Raw genomic sequence first — 7073 nt, 5'->3', positions numbered from 1 at the left:
CTCCGCCTCGGCCGCCACAGCCCGCCCCCTCCAGCGGGTGAGTGGGTTGGCGGGAGGGTGGGGCTCGGAATGAGCGGGAGAGAGAGAGAGGGAGTGAGGGGAAGTCTGCCGTGGGGACTCCGCCAGACGCCTCGTGAGCGGCAGCAGGGCGGGAGAGGGAGCGGAATCCTCCCGAGAGACCAAGACCGGCCAGCCCTCCGAGGACGCGCAGCGGCTCCTCGGCTGACAGCCCCTGCTTCAGGCGAGGCGAGGGAGGGAGGGGCGCCCGGGGCCCGCTCCCCACCCCCTGGCAGCCAGTCAGAGCGGCAGGTGGGCCTCTCTCCTCTCGAAGGACCGGTTACCAAGGAGCCTCACCTGCCCTTGGGGAGGGAGGAGAGGAAGCCCCCACCCCACCCCGGGCTCCAGCAGACCCCCTGCTGCTGGAAGCCATATCGAATGCCACGTCAGCTGCTTCCACAACCACGGGCTGGGAATCTTTGGGTGGGCGGGTTTTTTTGTTTTTTAAATTTTATTTAGTCAGAGGCAACCATTTCTTTCCTGACAACACTCCCTCTGGTACCTAGCGGCGGCCCCGCTTTCCCGGCTAACCTTTCCACGCCGCTCGGATCTCGCCACCCCCTCTGTCGGGACCCTGCGGGCTTGAATATAGTAGCATATCCGCAACGTGGCGATACAGGACATCTGTAATAGACGTGCAAATGCTCCTAGCAGGGCTCCCCCGTCGGCTTTGCAAGACATACACTAAATAATAAACGCGGGTGGCTTGAAGCAAGCTGATTTCGTATAAATATGTCATAAGCTGATAAGCGTGTATGAATGAAGCTTCTTTTTGCGTGGGGTTGATAATTGCTCCCTCCTTGGCTCAGTGCGTTCCAGAAGAAAAGGAAGGCAAAGCAGGAGTTTGTCCGAAAGGCCATGCAATGGCATTCAGAAAGCTCCCTTCTGCTGTTGCATGCCACCCCGGTCTCTCAGCGGTGCAAGATTCCAGGGGTTGCAGATGCTTTATCCAGGGTTTGTGTTTGCTTTTGGAAAATGAGGCACAGCAGAGACTCTGGTATCTTTATGATAGTACAGTATATGGTTTATTCTCTCTCTCTCTCTCTCTCTCTCTCTCTCTCTCTCTCACACACACACACACACAACATGAGCCTATGATGGAGGGGTTCTCAGCATTGACACCCCAAGTAGGTCTTGTTTCTCCCATATTTGCAGCCTTGGATGCAAACGGAAATCAGACATCCTGCTCTGACCCTCTCTCCAGCTTGCTGCCTTTAACCTGACACCTTTTTTCCTCTAGGTCACAGCCAACCCTAAAACTCTCCTTTGAACTCTGCCTTTATCTTGTTAACTAATTCTGAGTTGGGCGGGGCTCCCCCCATTTGCCATTTGGCACAGAGCCCCCTCTCTTTGGCTTTCCTAATGGCAAAACATTTTTAGAAGCCAAATACCTTTGGGACATCGCACATGCAATGTCATGCATGTTGACCCTCCCAATCTTCTTTACAGTTCGGTGCCTCTGACTGCAACACAGTCAGATTCTCAGATTCTCAAAGCCATGCACTCTTTCCTGTCCCTGCCACATTCTTACTCCCTTGAACTTACAGAAGCATTTCTGTCAATCTCCTGTACTCTGGCCAATCAGTCCAATGGCTGTTCTGGACAGGCCTCATAGAAAGAGCGTTCCTGCCAGGGCTGCCTTTCTGGCAGTCTGCTCAATCCCATAGTTTTTCTGTTTAGAGACACATTGGAGGGACCTCTTTGCCATAACTACTTTTGGATTAAGAATGTGTGTAATGGCCCAATTTCCTACATAAATGTTGTGGTCGTGCTATTGGGATATAAATGGCAAGGTTGCAGTACTACGAAGTAAAAATGTTACCAGCCACCACTGAAAATACAATCAACATAAAGCAATAATTAAAATCAACGTTAAAAATAAAATACAATGGAGCAAAAAGACTATGGTATCTTTAATGCCAGAGGTGGGAGAGGTGTGACGCGCTTGAAGGATTTTTTTTGCCTTTGGTGGTGTTGCAGCAATGAAAAGGGCAAATGCAGTGTTAGGAATTACTAAGAAAGTTGCAAATGATAGGTCAGCAAATAAATCCACATTAAGGATACAGTACTTAGTGTTTTGTTCTGATCGCACCACTTCAAAAATAATACAGATGAGATAAAAAGGACTGAAGAAAAAGGAGTTAGTTTTGACAGTAATGTGCAATTAACTTTTTATATGACATATGGAGAGAGCACAGAAGTTGTTCACAATTGTCTTTCAGTGTTCAGTAAGATCGTTGGCATTAAGTTCTATTTGCCAGTGAGCAACAGCCAACCACAAGGATCTTGCTTGTGACATGAAACCCTCTTCTTTTGTATAAATGATCTGAGGTTAGAGCAGGGGAAACATAGGTCGATTGTCTCTCTAATTTCTTAAATGCCAGAAGGCTTTTGGCTACTCTTCTAATAACAGGGCAGAATCTATTACCCTTTCTTATAAATTATTTTAAAGGACAGCTATGTAATGCTGGTTGTCTTGGTCCTAGTAGTACATTGTAGAGAGCACAGTGTTTTGGTGTGCTAGATTGCCTGATCCTGTGCCTCATCCTCCAGGTGTTGTTGGAACCCAAATCCTATCAGCCCAAGCCACTGTGATCAATAGTCAGGAATAATAGGAGTTGTGGTCCAGCAACATTTGGAGGGCCACTGATTCCCCACTCCTGATTGGTGGCAGCATATTTGACCACAGGGCTCGGAGCTGCCCAAATGTGGTTTCTTCCCATAGAGCTATCAATTTAAGTAGGTTGAATTACACATATGCAGTTTTGTTTGTGTCTAATAATGTAACAGACTTGCCTTCCTTGAGTCTTAATGTTTATTTGGCCACTTCTAAATTCTTAATAGATTTGGTATCACAGGCTGGCCTATTACTCTTGCAGCACACTTCTATGAACGTTTTCTCAGGTATTAAGTGAGGTTGGATTGAGCTTGGATGCCTACCTGGAGCAAGTATCACTGAACCCAATTGTACATACAATGGCATTAAAGGAGGCAGTGATGGCCACCAACTTGGATGGCTTTATAAAAGGACTAGACAAATTCATGGAGGAGAAGGCAATTCACAGTTACTAGCCACAATGGCTATGTGCTGCCTCCACTGCCAGTAGCGATATGCCTGTGAATACTGTTTGCTGAGAACCACAAGTCGGCAGAATGTGCTTATTGTGTTGATTACATTTATATACCATCTTTGCTTCCAAAAATCTCAAGGTTATGTACTTGGGTTTCCTCTCTGTTTCATTCTACAACAACCTTGTGAGGTAGATTAGGCTGAAAGATGATGACTAGCCCGAGGTCACTTCCTGCCTGAGTGGGGGTTTGAACCCTGGTCTCCCAGGTCATCCTCCAACACTCTAACCTTTACACCACAGCTGCAGGCTTCCCGCAGGCATCTAGTTGGCCACTGTGAGAATAAGATGCTTGACTTGATGCGTCATTGGCCTGATCCATCAGGCTCATCTTATGTTCTTAAGATCATCTTCATATTTTTGAGCAATAGTTCCACATGGTATCTGGGTACCCATGCAGCTGCATTTCCCTTTACAGTGGTGCCCCGCAAGACGAATGCCTCGCAAGACGGAAAACCCGCAAGACGAAAGGGTTTTCCGTTTTCAGAGGTGCTTCGCAGGACGAATTTCTCTATGGGCTTGCTTTGCAAGACAAAAATGTCTTGCGATTCTTGAGGTTTTTTTCCGCTCCCCAACCCCTTTTTCTAAAGCGCTAAGCTGCTAATAGCCTTTTAGCAGCTAATCCACTAATCCCTTAAGCCTTTAATAGCCGTTAATAGCCCTTAAACTGCTAATAGCGCTAATAGCGCTAATCCGCTAATGGGCTTGCTTCGCAAGACGAAAAAACCGCAAGACGAAGAGACTCGCGGAACGGATTCTTTTCGTCTTGCGAGGCACCACTGTACTTCTCTCCTGTATCTTATTTTTCTTTTTCTTTGATAACTTCTACTATACTTTACCTTTTCCCTTCTTTCTTATACTATCTGCAATCTCAGTTCTCCAAGTATAGCTAAAACATCAACATACACACACAAAGCAATCGTATGGGAACCTAAGGATTGCAGGCATACAAAATAAGAAAAACTAGGGAGAGGATCCCAAAATCACCCTGTGGCCATGGAATGCAGACTGAGTTTGGGGGGAGAGGTTCAGAGAGAACAGAAAATCCGAGTGGGAGGGGAAATGGAATGGAGTATCCTAGAAACAGGAAAATTCCACTCCACAACACTGTGTACCAGGTCCCTAGCCTCTTACTGAATTTGGTTGCTTACTTTCAGTATTTTATCTCTCTCTCTTTTCTTCTTTCCACTTTTGAGAGGTTGGGTTATATTGGCCATCTTATTCAGTTTTTTTAAATTTGCAATGAATATGAACAGAAGTAGTAATTTTAAAGGATTACTGCAGAATTGCTATACAGTTCTACATTTCTATCACATCTCCTTCCTAGCTTACTCAAAATGCCTTCAATATTGCAACCAAAATAAATGCAGTTATGCACTAGATATAACAAAGGGTTTTGGGGGGAGAGGTTTTTTTCTCCCTCGGTAATCATACTTTTGTGAAAAGCACTAAAGCAGATGCTTCTTTGAGCTAGTAGAAGTAATCACATCATTTGTGTCTGTGAATGTATATATTTGTTTTTTCCAAGATAAACTTGGCAACAGAGAATGTGATCTTATGCCAGTACAGTATAAGACAATGAAGACTCATTGGTTGGAATCAACATTTTCATACTCCTAATTCCACACCACTCATATAGGTAATAAGTATTGTTAAAGGAAACAGCAAGCAAGTGACACAGGCATCTATGAAGATTAAACTGTTAGGAGAATAGATGTTGCCTGTTCCTGGAAGGAATGTGAATAGGCTTGTGTACTTGAAAAGACAATGGTACTTGAGCTGTGATTATATGCCTCATCTCCACCCCATGCATTTAAAGCACATCCAACATACATTTATAGGACATGACTTCCCCCAGAGAATCACAGGAACTGTAGTTTATTATGGATGCTGGGGGTTGTAAATCTGTGGGGGAAACTACACTTCCCATTATTCTTTGGAGGAAGTTGTGTGCTTTTAATGTCCATTGAACGTGCTTTAAATGTATAGCTTGCATCTAGATTCTTCAAAACCAGAGTGCTAAGGAAGATTGCTGGTTTCAAAGTGAGCTTGTTATCTACCACCAGTCTCTGGATTGTGGTGCAGATAATATGCTGGACATTCTTTCCTTGGAGCAGCTAGAACAAGGCATATGTGTGTTAACGGATTCAATATGTGAGCCCAGGTTTTTGCCAGATCCAGCTAATCGTAAATCACAGCATGAACAGAAAGAATTTCCCATCGTTTCCAAGCATGTGGTATTCTAAGACGGTTGCTTTCAAGGACAGATTTCATAGAGGAAAATAGATAATTAGTAAGAGCCAGTCACAGCTGGGGCAAAGATGTCAAAATACAAGCAATTCATTTTATCTTCTCGTCATTAAATATTTTGCAGTGCAGGCATGATTTTAACCTTCCTTTTAAAGGCCAGCAAAAATAGCATGCAGTTTGCAATACGGCCAGAGTTAGATGCGCAATACAATCCTGCTGTGTGCAGATGAGAGAAAGAGAGTCATTTAAATTGCTGTTTCCACTTGCTCCTTTGCAAGCACTACTGTGCAGCTGCCAGACTCCTTTCAGAGTTGAGAGAAAATAAGTGTTGGAGAAACACTGCCTAAAAGGAATTTATTCAAAACTCTTTTTGACAGAACCTGAACGGCCTTTTCCTGTACTCCCTCATACTCAAGAGTATAAACTCGTCTCTGTGCCATCATGATTGTAACACTTAGGTTCCCTCTGGAGATTTAGTACTGCTGGGGACAGCAATAAAAGTCAAGGCTTTCCTCTCCCCTAGCATGCTGATGTGATTCCTCCCTCCCCCCCCCCCCTTTTACTGTTTGGAAAGATCCCTGTGGGCTAGTCCATTAATGGAAGAAGAGTGCACTGGCTTAACTCTTATCTTTAAAAAAACCCACCACAGCTTGCATAAATATTGTGTATTTGTGCAGAGAGAATCTAGGAGCTTCAATGCCAATAGCAAAAGTTCCCACCACTTGGAGAAATATGTCATTAAACAAATTATAGCATTAACAAATAAAGTAACGCCTGAGGAAACTTGTGGTACAGACTTATTGGAGCTGTTGTAGAACGGCATCATTTTAAACCACACTGCTGTCTGCCTAAATCTTTCACAGTGATGTGTTGTTAAAAAGCTTTAGCTGTGTATTGTAATATAAGTTGCAATTATTCTTTTAGAGGTGTAAGCACTGGTTTTATATATTGTGACTTCTGGAGGAACTGTGTGGCTAGTGCAAAATACTGGCCCTCAGTCATGAGTAGGGTGAAGCTGTTCCATCCGGCAGGAAATCTGGATTTATGTGTGTCAGAATTTCACCCCTCTCACCTAACCATTACTACAGTGGTGCCTCGGGTTACATACACTTCAGGTTACATATCCTTCAGGTTACAGATTCTGCTAACCCGGACATAGTACCTCGGGCTAAGAACTTTGCTTCAGGATGAGAACAGAAATCGTGCTCCGGTGGCGCGGCAGCAGCAGGAGGCCCCATATGTAAAGTGGTGCTTCAGGTTAAGAACAGTTTCAGGTTAAGAACGGACCTCCGGAACGAATGAAGTACTTAACCCGAGGTACCACTGTACTGCCTTGACCTAGACTGCCTCATTGCTCTTCTGAGGCTGGCAAGGAAAAGAGTCTGTGGTACCAATAGCTAGTGAATTTTTCATATGCAGCACTATCTTGCACATGGCGATGCCATCAAAGAAAGCTGTTATCATAGGCTCTTTCACTGGTAGCAGAAACACACTCCTAAACTCCTACCTCACCTCAGCCTTCATCTCAAGCTCCTCTTCTGCTGCTTGACTGACTGGGGAACTCTCTGTTCGGCCAACATCCTTCAAAGTCTATTCAACTACAAGCAGTGAAAATGGCTGAAATTATGTCCAGTGAGG

At 44.6% G+C, this 7073-nt stretch overlaps 1 protein-coding gene across 1 annotated transcript in view; it reads left to right on the top strand.

Moving 5' to 3' along the window:
* The first annotated feature begins 18 nt into the window (after positions 1-18).
* The window catches only part of MAP3K13 (mitogen-activated protein kinase kinase kinase 13), a 77829-nt gene continuing 70774 nt past the window's right edge, over positions 19-7073 (top strand). The window contains exon 1 of the mRNA XM_083443220.1: positions 19-37. The gene's annotated coding sequence lies outside the window, so the exon portion shown is untranslated. The remainder of the gene's footprint in view (positions 38-7073) is intronic.

Source organism: Podarcis tiliguerta (assembly GCF_965153285.1).
Source record: "Podarcis tiliguerta genome assembly, chromosome: 5".
Lineage (NCBI taxonomy): Eukaryota > Metazoa > Chordata > Lepidosauria > Squamata > Lacertidae > Podarcis > Podarcis tiliguerta.
Note: the sequence above shows the minus strand (reverse complement) of the source record. Positions and strands in the feature narration are given on the sequence as shown.